Source organism: Corvus hawaiiensis, chromosome 1 (assembly GCF_020740725.1).
Source record: "Corvus hawaiiensis isolate bCorHaw1 chromosome 1, bCorHaw1.pri.cur, whole genome shotgun sequence".
NCBI lineage: Eukaryota > Metazoa > Chordata > Aves > Passeriformes > Corvidae > Corvus > Corvus hawaiiensis.
Genome location: NC_063213.1, coordinates 59,484,343 through 59,501,467, shown reverse-complemented (window position 1 = coordinate 59,501,467; position 17,125 = coordinate 59,484,343).

The following is a 17,125-nucleotide window of genomic DNA, read 5'->3' as shown; positions in this document are numbered from 1 at the left end:
CCCAGCACAGCTCACTCCAGCTTTGGAGCTTTGGGACCTCTGCTTTCTCACTTATGTTATTTCATTGGAAGTAATGCCAGAAACAAAGCACAAAGATCTAATGCAGCAAAGCCGGAGGAAAGGCAGGACCAGAGATGCTGTGTCCAGTGTGTGCCTTGTTCTAATACAGCAAAACAGATATTTCAGTCAAAGACACAAAATAACTAGGTTCTTTTATATAATCTACTGGATTTTTGTTAAGTAACCATTAAAGGAGGATTAGCCAGTAATCCTCCACCTCTTTCTAAGGGATTCTGAGCCATGAGTGTCTTATAGTCCCTCTAATGTCACACTTGAGTGAGAGTCTATCACCATTTAAGTGTTACACTAATAGGATGTTGAGAATGAAATCTCTGTGTTTTCATTGTGTAGTGCTCTTCCATGTATTTATCCAAAGGCTGGCTACTAAAGCTGTCATGAGCCTCCAACTCTCTTGGGCACCACTATCATGAGTACACAGCATAAATGTCTGGATTGATACAATGAAAAGTTAACAAACTGCTCAGGTAAAATCAATCCTGAAATTGTAGCATGGTAAGTCATGGCAACAGGCAATTCAGCTTCTAAAATACACTATAACAAAACTATACTTTTTCTTTACCTTGCCACCTACTGACTTTAGCCTTAGACTAAGATTGTAATTTCTGTTTGTCATGGATCCACTTTTTCTTTCTGTTTGTACAACGCCTAGGATAGGGAGGTCTAAATTGTAATGTATCCTCCTAGTTAGGCAAGATTGCTACCACAAGATTGATAACAATTATATAGTCAGTCTTTCCAAGAAGGAGGATTATAAGAGTTATCAGGCTGCATAAAGAGAATAAGGAAATTGCACCTGCTGTTCCTATATTGTGTAAAATGTCTAAATGGTCATTATGTTCTTATTTAATATACATGTAATGTTACACATGTAATAATTTTCCAATTCGTTCCAAAATCAGTGAGAGCCTATACTAAGTTCACTTGTGATCATAATGCTAGCAGCAGTGCTTCTTAATAATTTGAATATGCAATTAAGAAAATGGCATGCAACTTCAAACTGGCAATGCGTGGGATAAAACACATCTTCGCCCTGAAGGGACTGAGTCAAGCTTCCTTAAAGCAACATCTTTCAAGGCTGCCCAAGACTTTCTTTTTCCATTTCTCTCATTCTTCTTGCTAATATAACTGCACACCAAGCCATAGGGATAGCATAAGCCTTTTCAAATATCTGGTGTGCTCTTCCTGCACAGCTGAGAAAAAGAAATTGGAAAAAGTCAAATTATGATGCTAGTCCTTTGCTTTCCAGGGAACCCAGCCCAGGCTTTGGCTCTGCAGAGTAAAGCTCTTACAAAGGCAGGAGTAGAGCAAAGGGTTAGAGCTCATGTTTGGGTCTCTCTCAACTCCACTAGTATGCTTTCATTAACACTCAAATTTGTACAACAATTTAAAAGATCCCTGAAGTCTCTGCCAACCAGCAATAATAAATGTCAGTATTTTGATACATGAAGCAGCCGGTATCTCCCACTAATATTTCAATTAACAGTATGAATGCTAGTTATAAATATTTCCGTGCACTTTGGAAATCTACAGTTGGAAGGCTTGGCTGGAGAAGAATTGGAATTGCTGGCATTTTATGACATAGTCTGAATATCTCTTGAGGCAGCAGGTGGACAGGATGCTATATAGATACTATTCAGGCACGTGTTCTTATTGCAAACAAGATCCCAGCATTGGCTGTAGATAAGATTTGGTATTGATTCCCATTTTAGCCTGTCTTTTGGTTGCTTATAACTTTGCAAAGCTGCAAGTGCTGTGTCTATGAATTTCTATTTGGAGAATAAATTTTTTTTTGTAGAACTCAGCCAAAAACTGTTTGCAGAAAAGCTGGTGCTCTCACACAAGTCAATGCATTTGAGGGCCTGAAAACTTCTAGTGCCCCAAGTGGGAGCATGAGGGAGCCAGAAAGCTCTGTTCATGTGTGTCAAACTTCTGCCCAAATTAAAACTTGAAAATTCATTTGGTATAGGACCACTTGAGGTTCAAATTTAGTTTTTAAATGCCCTTACAATCTCATGATATGCAAACTCTGGTATGTGTGAGTATACTGGATCCTGCAGGTAGCAGAAAATAGAGATGAAGGGAAGATGTGAAGGAATAGCAATGGAACTGAATGGGAGAGGGAGCAATTTACTGATAAGGTATGAACCAGATCCTGAATAGAGTCAGGAGGTGTGTGGGAGACTGAACTCCAGGGGGAAACTAGCCTGGGAGAGAGCCTGAAACTGAAGACTGGGGTTGTCTGGAGGAAGAGACCAAAGTGGTCACACTACCTGGGAAGCTTCACCTTTGTCTTTGCCATCCCCCACGTCATGAGTTAAATATACAGCTGTTGGCCAACCCAGGAAAGCAATTGCTTCTTACTGACATAATTTTCTTGTTTGGATTTTCTTTTTTCTTTCAGCTAGAGAGCTGTGTATCTATGTCACTTTATCTTAAAATAGAACTGGAAGAAGAGATCACTCTAGCTATTGCCTAGTTCTTCCCAGCAATCCCATTTCTGATGGGGAATGCTGCTCCCAGTTCCTGTGCTTCCTTTCCCCTCTGCTAGATTTGCAGTCTGGCCGTGTAAAGGAGCATGTGGCTTTTTATATCCTGAAAACTAATGCAGAGGTGTTAGAAATACTGTCATAATTGTTTGAAGAAAACTGCTAGCCTTTCCAGAAGGAGAGGGGAACAGCAGGAGGGTTCTTTTAATGTAAGTTTAATTATAATGGCCAAGTAGCTCAGCACCATCAGACCATAAGTTACAGCTTCTTGTTTATGATACACCTGCCAGGAGGAATTTCAGATTCTTTAAGATATGTGTCTAATAACTGGTGCCAGTCCCTAAAGGCACAGACCTTCTGCTCCATATCCATCTCCACTTTAACTTGATCATTTTTTACTGAACTATGAAAACACATAGCAAAAAATCCTCTAAAATTAATAACTTACACAATGAAGTAAGATTAATGAAATTCTTTATAAAACAGTTTAATCAGTGACAAGGCTAAATGCTGCAGTTCACAAGTTTTGAACTTGGAAATTCACAAAATAAATCATTTCTGTTTACTCACACTGAGTTTATGCAACTTAGATGGTAACAGTAACCTTCAATGGACGTGCAAAGATTCAAGGGAAGAAGAAAAAAGCCAACAGATGGTACTGCATGTAATTCTTTAGCAGTGTTCACTAACTTTTTTTTTTTTGGTCATTAAATTATCTAATTTTGCATGGCCATTTGTGAATGCATCAACAATACTCAATTTAGTATGTGACACAACGTTTTTTCATGCCCATCAGTAGCATGTCTAAAATTTTCAAGGCCAGATTTAGCACAGCTATAATAGCTTGAATGGAGTCTCAAAATATTTTATATATGGAAGCTGGGGGTTTTTTTCCACTCTGCTTTTTCACTGACTATCAAGACTATTGCGGGAACACCTCCCAGGCGTGTTATTGTAGAATGTCTGGTGGGTGTGCAATAGTCTTCAGCTGTGACTGTTGTTGTAGAAGTGCTGGGCAGCAGTTTTGGACTGTATTATTGACTGTGTGCCAGCTTTCAAATCTGGTGCTAAACTTAGATGCTTGTTGTCGGTGGTATTATTCCCTTGAGTATCACTTGCAGGATTAGGTATTTCTTACACAAAATTACAGAAACAGTACAGCTGCTGAAAAGCTGTGAGTGAGTTCTCTGGAACTACACTGAGATCCTTGTGATGGGCTTTGCTTAGTTTTAATACTACTCTAAATCACAAGGAAAATCATCTACCAAGATATCAGCAGTAAATCACAGCCAGAAACAGGATCAGGCAAAACTATCCAAAACAAATGACAGTTTTATAGTATTTTAAATATAGTTCTGAGAAAAAAAAAAAAGAGGTTGGAAGTGGATGATTCCTCCCACAGCCCTTTTCTGGCAACTCTATATCTCCTGGAGACCACAGTACACAAAAAAATCCTTGGTAGAGTTGTAAACTGGTTGCTCTTCCCCACTTTTCTCTTCACCAGAACTTGCTAGGTTCTCCGATTCCATTTCCTCAGGTTCAAAACCAAAGTGTGGTCTTCAAATATAGAAATTCAATTCCACCTATGGACAAGAAGTATCCTTCTTCAGATGGAGCTGTAAAGTCTCCTGAGCAGTAAGAAAATACATGAAAAACTTCAAGTCTTTTGTCTCCAGTTTTTTTCTGCCCAACAACTCTGATGTCCATTTCCACATGTGCTCTATTGAAATCTGCTTTTCTCATCCAGATAGTGTACTCGTCTGGTATATCCTTGAACACCTCCTCCACTTGGAATAAAATGCTCTGGGGTTTCATTCTTTGCTGCTATTTAGACATTGCAATAATAGAATTTTCTTAATCAAAGTGAGATATTCCTGGGACAATGTATTTAAACACAAATTAAACCACTAAATTCATTTTTGGACATCTATATGGGATATGTAATTTCTAGGGCTGCAGAGGTAAAATAAAGCAGGTTTGAACCTTCCTGGATATCAGGCCAGTATTTTATTTAGATATCTAAAAATTCTTGAAGGATCCTAACTTCAGATCCATCCAGTTGGTAGTGCTGGCCCCACATGTTTCTCCTGAAGTTGGAGAGATGTGGAGGTTTAAATGGGGATACTCAGAGGATAGGAAAGAGAAATGCACATTTTTCTGTCATTGTGGTCATGCTGTCATTGCCTTTCCCTACCTGTTGATATCATGATTATATCACAAATACATTTGGTTTTCTGTTCCAGAGGAAAAGGGACTCCTAATATCAGCAGGGAGCCCTGGGGCCACGAGACCATAAACTCAGCTGCCACTGGCCCTGTGAGAGCAGAAGAAGAAGCACAAGGAAAACTACAGCCATTTTCCACAATTTATCAGATCTACAGTTGAAAATCTGAAGAGCACTCTGTTACATTCCTAAACCAAGCAGTATTTAGGAATACTGAACCTGAACTTAATAATGGAAACAACCATTTGAGAAAAGAACAGATGCTTGTGTGATAAATGTCACAAAAATCCCAAAGTTTTTCTCTGATGGGGTTCAGTAATAGAAATGTAAGTTTCCCCTACTCAAATGCAGACTGCCATTTGACAGGGCCAGTGCTGAGTTCTTGCTGAGCAAGAGGACACTATATCAGCATGGCAGTGCCAGCAGCAGTGCCTGGCAGGTGGCCAGGGGACAGCTGGTCCCTCCCAGGGTGATGCAGCCCATGCCAGTACAAGAGTGAAAGGACCACTGTGAAGAAGCAGCCTCTGACTGTCTTGGCCCCAGCTGCCTCTTTGGGACCCACTGGCCCACCTGGTGCAGAGCCACCAGAGATGCTTGGACCTGATCTGAGCAGCCAGTGAGGACTATGCAAATATAATCCTCTGATTAGTACTGCTGGACCCATTCTGTGCCAGAGTTGAAAGGTGAAAAAACAGCTGCTGGGAAGAGAGGGAAGAAGTGAGGTGGAGAGAAAGCAATGATTGAGATGATGAGCATCAACGGGAGCAGAAATCAGAGCAAAGTCTTTACAGAGGTGGAGCTGGAGGGGACAAAGCATTACAGTGGAGAGATGGAGGAGAAAAGGAAAGGAGCAGTCCGAGTGCCTGCATGTCTCTCGTGGTGAAGAACAGTAATTATTAACGAGGCTTTTTGTTATTACAGTAGCATAAGTTTAAGGATTAAGAGCAAAAAACCTGTCACTTTACACAGGTAATAAGTTAACCTGGGCAGCTGACACTGTTGTGCAGTCTTCGAGGATGGAGAAGGTGTGAAAATATCAGAGGTGGCAGTGCCAGGGGTCCACAGGGAACACTGGAACTACTCAGTTGTGCCTTCACTCTCAGTACCTTACTCACTTGGGAAGTGGTAATGAAAAGATATTTACTTAAAGGCTGATATTTCAAATAACAAACACCAGTTTTACAAGCATTGACTTGTACCAGTTAATAACTGTGCCAGAAAAATAGAGGTATTTTTAACAGCCAGCTCCTCAATCTGAAAGCCTTGACATGTGAACAAGCTACTCCCAGAATAACGTTACCAGAAGGTGATGGTTAAATTCAAAATTGTACCAGTGTGGCTTTAGATCAGCTTAAAATAAATTTAATTAAATCAAGCCAAACCTCTATTTCTTCCAATTTATCCAGAGGTCCTACAGACTTAATCTGAACTGTTTTGAAACCATATGAACCTTCTCTAAATACAATTAAGAATGCCTATGGGTCAGCTGTGTTTTGTGTCTGCCAGTGGCAGGAGCACATAAAAGAACCAATGAGATGCTCGTGACCAGAGTTAAGTTATGTAAATGGGAATGCTTTTCCTTATTAAGAAAGGTGCCTGTCTGTGTGCTTATTCAGGCTAGGAAGATGGCCCTCAGGACTCTGAAAATGAGGTGGCTTGGTACTGGTGCAGAGATCTGCATGTCTCTGATCCTCCTTTTGTGTACTGATAGCTTTTAGCTGGCAGCCATATTAAAAATAGACAGATCTTCTGAATAGTAAAAATCCAGTAACAGAGAGCTGGAGAAAATTGTCCTTTTTTTAGATTTTATTGTCTTTTTCACAAATAGCATTTTCTGTGACTGTTTAAGTCTATGAGCAAAACCAACCTCTCCTTATTAAAAATGTGTGTCTCTGAAGGGATACACATATCCAATATAACCTTCACTACGATGCTTCTAATTAACCAGTCTGCTTCACAATAAAGTATCTAGCTGTCACCAAAATCAACACTGTGCGGTTATTAATAGATTAAGGAAAGAATGTTAATTCTTCAAGCTCCATTTCATTTGGTCTCATTACTTTGCAAGCCAGATGGTCACAGGGCCAGACCTGTCAGCAGACACTGGGAGGAAGAATACACTTGCCGAGTGGCAAGACGCAACACACACAGCATCTGGAAACCTGCACCCAGGGGCAGCTGCTTATAGTTCCTGGGAATTATTCTGCAGGGAGCAGAAGAAATCATGAATTGATCTAATTTGGTATTATTTTTCTCACCTCTCCCTCTGTGGTACCCAACACCATCTCCAACACAGTGGCAGAGTGTGCCTCCAGCTGTGAAGGAGGTAGCTCTCTGTTCATTTTAGGTAGCCAGCTAATTGCCTTTTTCCTTATGGAGATGGGCTTAGTCTCTTCTGAACTGGCTAAAGTGATGCCAGGTTGGAAGAGATGTTGCTATCTACATCCAATTTGCTAGACTTTCTTCCTGCAGTATAAGTCTTAGGACTAAGAGAAAAGCACTTTGTCTCGCTGATCAGTCAGAATGTGTGGTGCATTCCCAGGCTCACATGGCAGCCAAACCCAGAAAGAGAAGTTCACCTCCACTCACAGCTCAGGTAAAAAGTCTCTCATGCTCAAATATAAAGAGGTGGGGTTTTTTTCTCCTTTTGGAAATAAAGTATCAGAGGTTTTGAAAGATAATCACCATTAACACTTTTGGGGAAAAAATCTGATCTGTTTTTCATAAAAACTCTCCAAGACTTTTAGTTTTAATCAGAAATACAAGAAAAATTTCAATTTGACCTGAAACTAAAGTTTGAGAAAGTTTCTCTCAAGTTCCCTTTTGTCTCCTTGAAACAGTATAGGGAAGGGAGCTCAGAGCAATACAAGGCTGGGTCAGGTTATCTTTCTGTAATGAGGCAGAACCAAACATACCGAATCCATTCTGGAAATATGTTCTTGAAACTTTCCACTGGGAATTCTGCCATCTCTCTGAGTAGCCTCTAACAGTACTTTTCTATTGTTAGAATTAGCAAGGTTTTCCTAAAGTCAAACCTAATTCTTTGCTGCAAATTAAGCCAATGTCATCTTAATCTTCCCCATGCTGAACTATCGATTACTTACTCTTTTAGCATCCATATTCTGTAAGATTTTTAATGTTTCCCTACCTTAAACATTATTTTCTGTGTATTAAATTGATGTCTTATAACAAGCTTAAATTTTCTAAGTTTCTTTCCATTCTTGTTCCCCTGCTTGTCCTCAATGATGGTTTGTGCTCTCCTCAGATTATCAGGGTATCCATGACTCATTTTTTCATCTTGTTCACAGCTGAAAAGAAAAACTAATTTAAAGTATACTCAAATGTTTGTCTTTAAAAAAAAAAAAAAAAAAAAAGAGGAAAATTATGAACCTTTTCCTCAAAAAGTACTTTTCCACTCTTTTATAGAAAATGGCCTTGGATTAAAATATTTTACTATCCCCAAAACACCATCTATCTCATCAAATCCCTAAGTCTAAATGTAGAAATGGCAATGTTTTTGTAAGACATTAAAGTGCAAAGGCTCTGAATGGTAACAGGGCACAAATATACCTCATCATGGGGAGACCTGTGAAGAAAATGTATCTATTATGAGCCACCTTTTTTTTGCTGTGGGGAGATCAGGCTGCAATTTCCTTGTCCTTTTTGGATGGGATGAGCAGGATGACACAGGCAGGACCTCTTGTCCCGGGGTGACGTTATGAAGCCGCTTTATTCCTTAACCGGCCGCTCAAGGCCCAAGGACGCTGTGCCTTTAAGATGGACCCGGGGGCGGAGCCACGGGCCCGAGGGGGCGGAGCCACGGGCCCGAGGGGGCGGAGCCACGGCTCAGCCCAAGGGGCTCGGGAGGGCTTGGGAGGGAACGTGCCGGGAGTGTTGTGCTGCTTTCCTGGGATTCCTCTGTGTTCCAGCTAGCTAGGAAAAGGTTCTGTTGGGTTTTTTTCTTGGTTTGTTTTTCCCTTTCCTTCCCCTTGCCTCACTGCCTCCCTTCCCTCCTCACTGGTCTGGGGGTTCTGCAAGGTGGCCCTGGCTGGTCCGAGCCCACGTGTCTGTTCCCTCTCCGGGAATTTGTTGTATTTTGTGGGCGTTTTTTTATCCTGTTCTACCCTGTTTTGTTCATGTGTTAATAAACAGTTTGGTTTCTTTTTCCCACTTTCACTCCTTGTGACCCATTTGTCTCATTGACGGAGGGAAAGGGGAGGAACACTCATTCCAGAGTTTTGTCTCAAAACCCAAGACACCTCTCCAGCCCCATCCCACCATAGCCTGCAGCCCAGAAAGGGAACAGCCACAGTGACTGCTGCAGGTTGGTGAACTGGTATTGGTAAAATTAATGGCAGAGATGAAAAACCATCTGATGGCTCTAATTATAGAGCTGGGTTATAGAGTTTAAATATAAAAAGCTTTCATACAAACTTGTGTGTATGATAGCCATATGTAATTAGATACTGTAGAAGACCTAGATTAATAGTAATGAAGGCCATTTTAGAAAGGCCAGCTAAAATTACTAGGAAAATGAATTGAAAGAGGAAGAATAGAGGCATTGATGGGAAATTCATCAGAAAAAAAGTCTTGTCTTTTATCTGAGTAATACAGAGGGAGGGCAAGCAAGGAGCAATATCAAAATGGTAACCTGCCAAGACAAAGATATAGGTCCTGTAGTCTTTAGGAAACAAAATGATCTCTAGCTGGTACCACACAGAGTGAAAAAGAACTATTTATGGCACTATGTACAAAAAGGAGTTGCTCCTGCAACTTTGTTTTGGCTTTCACCAAGCTGTATTTTTTCATCAAGCAAAAGATATCAAGACCTCAACCATTACATTTGCTAAAGTTGAATTTATTTCACTTATATAATTTCTTGGTGAAGAGTCTGTATCTAAAGAAACAGTGAATGAGCAAGTGTACGAAAGGCCAGACCTTTCCTAGATTTCCCAGTCTTTGCCACAGTGTCATAGGTCTGGAAGCTTCCCTGGGGCTCATGTAGTCTGTTTATCATCCTCAAGGTAAAATCAATGATAACCACAACTCTCCTGAGAAAAGCTATTTTAATCTATTTAATCTGTTTTTAGAGAACTCCAATAGCGGACGTGTTGCAGATTTCTTTGCCGATCAATTCTTACCCATTTTTTAGTATACACATATGAAAGATATATTTTAACATGTTTTAAAACTTTCTTGCAGCAATTCAAGTCCATTATTCCTTTTCCTATTTATTCCTGCACAGATTTCTCCCATCCTCACTACAGTTGTGCTAAGGACTGTTATCATTAATTTTCTCGTTGTCTGGTTTAGACAATCTTTGTTCATCTGTTCTTACCTCATACATCACTTTTACTGAAGCTTGATCATGCTTGACACTCAGCTTGTGATCCATGTCTACCATTAGCTTGAACCTGTTGCTTTTGGGGGTGCGTTTATCTGAAGTGCAAGGCATGGTGGTCAAGCTGGTTCAGTCAGGGCTTTTGTCTCCGAAGATCTGAGATATGTCTAACATCATGGTAAACTAAATCCCTTTCCTGAAGAAAATTGCTTGTCCTCTAAATGCCTCATTTCCTAAAAATTCATAATGTTATTTGCATTTGTTCCTACATGGTAAGCTAAGAAAACCATTAATAAACACAAAATGTGTGTTGCTTTACCACTTTGGTGCCTCTCCTTGTGTGAGGGAAATGGGGAATTCAGGTGTGGACAGCAGCAGACCTGAGTCAGGGAGCTGCATTACCCTTGCTTTTCCTCTCTTCCATGGGGTTTGCAGCTAATTAGTATCACCTCCCAAACCAACATCATTTAGTGGGATATCTCAAGTCCAGCACCCCAGTTTAGAAGTATTGATAATGAAAAACTTCTGGATTTAAAATTCTCAATTCCAAAATTTTAACTGAGGGAACTATCTAAAGATGTAAGAATACTTGAAAGCATCAGAACTGGCATGTAAGACAGGGTTCAGATTCCTCTGTATCTCACAGGCAGAAATGTTCAAAACATGTGTACTACCAGCCTAGAGGTAAAAACCTTGGAAAGATCAGCTGCAGACTTGAAGGGAAATAGTAGGGCTAAGAAATATGGCTATAAGGAAAGGAAGAAGTGATCAATACAGAAAACTAAGGTGTTGGAAAGTATTGAAATAGAACAAGACTCTCCAAAAAATGAGTGTTGCATTAAAGGTATAGAAATTTAGCAGAAAGTAAACCACCGTTGGTTGCAGCTGGTCTTCAGAGATCAGAGGGGCTGGGTATGACTGGGTTTAACTTCTGATTGAAGTTAAGTCAGCACGGTATGCCTAGTTAAGTTCAATAAGAACTTTCACAAGTACAGGTTCACAAATAATGCAGTTTACCAATTCAGGTCTGGTTGTGTTCAATAAGGACTTGCATGATCTAGGTTCATGAACAGTACAGTTCATTGAAGTAACAGGAAAGAAGGTTCAGGATTGCTGGTGATAAAGGAAACAATTGCAGAGTGTTAATGCATGTTACTACAGAAAGCATGGCAACAGACATCTGTAGTGCTGTATGTGTGTGTCTACACACACACACACACACACACACACACACACATATATACATGAAATGAATATTCCCAGGTCTGGTCCAACAAAGTTGGAGGTGCAAAGCTCACCTAAAGGCATCCTTTCAGGAGAGGAGGAGAGACACAGTCTACCAACTGATCCTGAGCAGGCAGAGGTGTTTTCCCCCTGTGACCCTTTCTGCCCTGAAGCTACCCTTTTATTGATGCCATGATGATTTTTTGTCTTTTATATACCTTTTATATATACCTTTTATATAGCTTTTATTTATCCTCAGTGCTCTTAGCATGCATACTTGTAATTCCTTAAGCCCAATAATTTAGCATAGTCCTAATATTCTGTTAAACCAAGAGACCAAACATCCTAAAGGCCTTGCAGTTGGAGCCTAGAAAGGCCTACACTGTCCTGAGAAACCAAGGTCCTCTCTAGAACGCATCCTGTAAACAAGGACAGGCTCATCCAGGGGGGAATTCCTTGGGATGGGGGGTATCATGCTATTCATTCAAGCCTCTCATTGGGGAATCTTTGTTAGATATGCTAATTTGCAAGGTCTATAAATTGTATATGCGATCTGTCGTGGGTGTGCATTTCAGCGCATTCCACCTGGGCAAAGTGGTGCACCATAAGGATCCTTATTAAATACCGTGATAAAAACCCTTTCTCCCTTAACCATGTCTGCCTCTTAAAAATTAAGACCAGGAAAAGGCATTATTTTACTATACATTTTTGTCCCTTCCCAATGGGATGGAAAAATGGCATGCTATATGCAGCAGTGGAGGCTGTCTGACCTTTGCCAGAGAGTCTTTGCGTATATCCTTATTCCTTAATGGACCAATTTTACATCAAGGCTTGGTTTTCAGGGTGAAGGTGGAGTACAGAGCTGTGGGTGCTCTTCTGTGCCTCTTCTCAGGTGTGAGACCTCCATGTCTTTCCAGACATCCTTCTGTTGTCAACCCTTGCTTGAGCCAGGCAATCAGGAGCCCAGCTCATGCTTTCCTCAATTAGTATCATCAATTCTTCAATGACTTAAAGCAACACTGTACAGTTCTGACCATCTACGACCTTGAGTTAGACCTCCCAAAGAAAACAGGGGGAAAATAAAAAAAATAGGGATTCATACAACAAAAAAATAGAAGAATTAGCTGTTATGTATTCAGAGTGGAAATAATGATTAAAGATAGACTGGGTATAGCCTAAAGACTGATGAGTACAAGTCCTCAATTTTCTATAGTGATATACTAAAAGCCTTTCACCATTTCAAAAAAATAAATTGTAGAAAAAGGCTTTTTGGAAGCTCATAAAATCAAGGGTTATATTAGAGAACTGGAGACCAGCAAATACGGTATCTCTTCTTAAAAGGAGGATAGGAGAGATGTAATGCCAGCAACTACACTATAGTTCGTGGTCATCCCAGGACATGATGTCTGGGGGTTTTGAGAACAAGTATGAAAATGGTGGTGTCAAAGACTCAGAGGTAAACAAATGAAGATTCATTAGGCCGGGAAAGAAAATTAAGGGGCTTTGTGTCCCCCCTCCATGCAGCACTGGTTGGTGTTACATAGGTGGTGCAGTTGCTGGAAGAGTGGTGGGCCATGGTGGAAGGGCTCTCACGCAGCTGTGGAAAGGCACCACAGTGCTGTTTCCAGTCCTGTAGGAAGAAGATAGGATAAAACTCAGCATAAGATTCCAATTTTTTTTCCTGATACCCTAGAAGACAATACTGTCAGAATAACTCTGTATCTTCCCTTGACAATTTGTTTTTCCATGCAAAAGACACGCAGGCAGCCTAATCTATCTGATCTTCAGTAAACACAGAAGCAGTTGTATATAACAATGTTACTTTCCACAGTACTTAAAGGAATGTAGAAAATAAACCAAATGGGATCAAATGAACCAAATGGCAAAAGTTAATCTTGAAGGAAGAAGTATGATACTTGAGGCATCTCTAAGGATCATCTGCAGCACATATTTTGCTTAATATTTTCTTAATGACCCTGATATGAAAACCAAGGGTATTTTGATGACATTTTCCGATGATGTGGAATTGAAAAGAATTATCAGGGCAGGGCGGGTCATGATGAACAGCAGAGCTTGAGAACTGTCATGAAATTAATGATAGAAATGGCAAAATCATGGACTTACAAACACACATTTTCATTTTTTCTAGAAGTTAAATTTTAAAAATTGTGGGATTGTTTGGAAAAATGTGAGTATTGCAGATGATCACAGCTTCCACAGAAGTGTCTCGGTGAGGGATGTGTGGAAAAAGAGGATGAATGGCTTAAAATGTATTCAGGAGAATCAGAGAGTCATCAATGTCCATACAGGCCCTGGCAAGACATCACCCAGAATGCTATGGCAGGTGGCAGTGACTTCTGTGCAGGAGCAGTGACTGGACACATAGCAGATATGGAGAGGCTACTGGGGAGACAGCTAGGGAGTAAAAGCCTCAGACCTGAAACATGTGATTTGAGAAGTGTCTCAACATGCAGACTGGGATGATCACCCTCTATGGATGCAATATGGAAGGAAGAAATCGGGGAAAAAGAGCTGCTTAAGTCAACAGACCTATTATTAGTCTATGAAGAATACTGTGCTGAGGACAAACTTAGGCTGGGCACCAGTGCAGTCTCCTGCCATAAGAAAAATTATGTTCTTGAATTGCCTTCCTGCAGAAAGACTGGGAACAGAAAAAACCTTTAAGTCATTCTACAATGAAATGAGATAATTTTATGAAAAGAATTTCATTATATGACTGACTGAGACAGCAGCAAGATGAACTTTATAACTAAGGGAGACACTTCCAACCCATTTCTCCTGTTTCTATGTGGATCAACATTCACTTTGTGTATTAATCAAACATTTTAATTTCTAATTGCAAACAGGGTAAGAGCAATATAATGTCCAAATAATTCTGAGGGTTCTCATAAATAGTCCAAAGCTTTTCCACATAAAGCTATGAAGAAAATTAATCTGATTACCCTTCCCCTCCTTTAGGCTACTGGATAGTCATGGAAGTTGCACCTTTGATACTTAATATAATTCTTTCAAATGCAGCCCATCTGTGACTTGCAAATTAGTAGTTGACAGTAACAGCCTGACATCTCTACAGTGCCAGTGCTAGGTCTCTACAGCTGTGCAAGTGTGCTCCAGCTTGTGGCCTGCATATCCAGCCCTCTGGCATCTAGAGTGGAGAGGTTGGTGGAGCTCAGTGTGACTGCCTCCTTTCCTAATCATATGAGTTTCCTACTCAGTGTTTCCTACTGCTTGGGTATGGGTAGAGAGTGCATGCATATACATGTTAGGGAGTAGCTGTGTGTCCAATTTAAATTTATGTGATGATGGAAAGGAAGGACAACCTGAGTGGCAACCTGGCTCTGGAGGGATTTTATGCATCTCCTGCATTGCATACCTTCTCTTTGACCAAGTTTCCTCAGCTGACTCTCTGTAAAACGAGTGTGGAAATTGTCCCAGCTTATCGGATAAGCACTAGAGAAAGTGCACATCTGTGATCATAGGACGGGGGGCTTTTTTTAATGCAAGAGGAAAAGTATGACATATTAAGTTTCATGTACATAAATGTCTCAGTAGTAGGCAGAAATATTTGCTTTGTCAAAAAATGCCTGTTAATTTAACTATCTATTGAAATTTAATAAGAATGCTGTGAAGGATAAAATCTTAGCTCTAGAAAAGGTAGCAGGAGATTGGCTATTTACAGGAAAATATTAAAGAATTTATCTCTAAACTGAAAGAAAACTTTTTACAAAACCCAGACTGTCATCAAGACTAGATTACCTATGTAAGACCACTAAAGTTTAAATTACTCTGACTCTGCCCAGGCGGATCACAACTCTGTGTTATCCTTCAGTTCTGCCAGGAGCATTTGACCAAAACGTTCTTAGAAAAGGAGTATCTCTCCACCTTTTCGTGGAGAAAATCAAAGCAGGCTCCAACCTTTAGAAATTCAGTGTTAAGTCCTTGGAAGTTACTTGTCCTTTCCTGTTGGTTTCACATGTTTATGAGCAGCTGCTGCAGTTAGAGCCCTGGTGGACTGGGAGCATTGGAAAGCTGCGGGGCATCACTGAAAATAGGTTTAGGCAGCTCTGTAGAGAACCCTGGAGCTGGAGAGTGAGGGCTGATTGCTTTAGTGGCATAGCCTCCCTAAATAAACAGGTTTTTTCTTTCCATCTCCTGGTCCTAAATTTGCTCCCCGGGAGTCCCTCAGGATTCTCATTAGTGACAGACAGGCACGTCCACCCTGAACGTGCTGCCCCCAGGGCACTGGCACAGCCCAGAGTCCTTTGGCAAACTCAGCTCTGCTGTTCACAGTTGTTTTCTTTTCCTGCAAAGGTTTACTGTGAATCTTAATAACTTGCCTGAGACAGAGGAGGATTCTCAGTCTTTCTTCCCCAAGTTAATGTCAGCATGCCTGTTAATACGGGATAAGCTCAACTACAAATCAAGTGTTTTTTCCAAGCTAAAACAAACCAAAATATTTGAAAGGCATTTCATGCAGGTTTATAGGAGAAAATCCTTTCTGTACTTGCCTCTCAGTGTTTAAATCCTCCAACCATTCCCTAACCCATCTTCTTATTTTATGATCTGAAACAAAAGGCACTAGAACAGTTCTTTCCTTATCTCTCACCTCCCTTTTCTTCAACCCACAGCAAAACAACAAGGTTAGCGCAAAAAAAGTGTTTTTCATTCATTTTGTAATTTTGCTTCAAACACATGATGCATTTTGCTGAGAGCTCAAGATATCTCTGACATGAATGGGTTAAGATGAGGGAACGAAAGACATGAAGTGTAACTGAAAGGAGCTACCTGACACAAGCTTGTTACTTGTTAACCACCACATTTGGTAAAGATTTGTCTTTTTGGTAGTTGCAAAGATCAGGTCAAGTTCTGTGTTCTTTAATCTGCCTCAGCCGCTCAACCACCACCAGCTCCATACATTACTGGTGGTGTCCTTATCAAGCTGTACTGACACGATGAGTTTTTAAGTTTTCTTGTGCTGTTTCAGGAGGCAGGTATTTCAGATGGGCCCACAGAGCCAAAAAATGCAATAAACCCCTAAAATGTTCATTTTTAAAAGGTTAAAACAGCACTCTAGTAGTAGAGCACATTTTAAATAGTTTCTAGGATTGATCTAAAATGCTTGGGCATGGGTTATTAGCAGTAGTGACTGGGTTGTGCTTTTACAAGAACTTCCTCGTGGATCATTGCTTAGTTACTACTTAATGATTTCATCCATGCTTACACACAAAGCCATTGCTAAAAACACTGGCATTGACACAAATGTCTGTGGAATGGTAAACAGGAACGAAGCAGAACAGACAGATATTTTAATGAATGAAAAAATATACAGAGCCTTGTGTGTGAAACAAAGCCAGCTGTTGAAGGAGACATGGGAACCTGAGACTTCCCACTGAGGCTGTAACTTGCCATGCTGCCCAGGCTGTCTCATCCAAGCACTCTTCTGCACCTTCCAGTCTCTTTTCCAAGGCAGGGTCACAGCTTCAGAGGACCACTACTTCAGATTAGACTATGAAGAGCTCAGAAGGGCAATTTCTAAAAAAAAATTAAAAATTGGATTTGAGCCTATCACACTGCCCAGAAGTTAATCTTTTGCTTCCCCAGAAAGTGTCTGAGCACCAGTCTGTTCTAGAAGGGGAAGGTACATTTTCCTCTGGCTTTAACTTGTGGGCCTTTTATTGGGGTCCCAAGTCAGAAAGATGCTGGGTCAGAATGGCCAAATATCTCCTCTTAAAGAGGTGACACTGACTA